The sequence below is a fragment of the Penaeus monodon genome, chromosome 15 (genome assembly GCF_015228065.2).
Source record: "Penaeus monodon isolate SGIC_2016 chromosome 15, NSTDA_Pmon_1, whole genome shotgun sequence".
Classification (NCBI taxonomy): Eukaryota; Metazoa; Arthropoda; class Malacostraca; order Decapoda; family Penaeidae; genus Penaeus; species Penaeus monodon.
Genome location: NC_051400.1, coordinates 28,602,034 through 28,602,395, shown reverse-complemented (window position 1 = coordinate 28,602,395; position 362 = coordinate 28,602,034). Strand labels below are relative to the sequence as shown.

Here is a 362-nt window from a genome sequence, read left to right as displayed (position 1 = left end):
AATACACACATATTTGTGTGTGTGTGTGAAATTTGGATTCCATACTTGGCACTCATATTCCAATTTTGGAATTCCTAGGTGTTCTGGATCACTTGTCTGAAAAGTTCTCTTCACTCATCCACTCATAGCTATCACTGATTAATTTTTCTTATTTTTGAATCAAGTGGTCAAGGAGAATGTATTAGGAACCATTATATCCTCCTTGACAGAACCATTATTACTTCAATATATTCATCTGAGGTATTGTGACTATCACTTGAGGCTGACATTTCTCAAAATACAGCTACATATGGTGAAAAAAGCCTAGTATTCTCTATTCAATCATTAATATGTCATAAGTTGTTCTTAATTTTTGATCTCTA

General features: G+C 32.9%; 1 protein-coding gene across 1 annotated transcript in view; it reads right to left on the bottom strand.

Annotated features, from left to right (window-relative positions):
- Positions 1-362, bottom strand: part of LOC119581915 (mini-chromosome maintenance complex-binding protein-like) — a 10,751-nt gene that overhangs the window by 8,753 nt on the left and 1,636 nt on the right. The window lies entirely within an intron of this gene.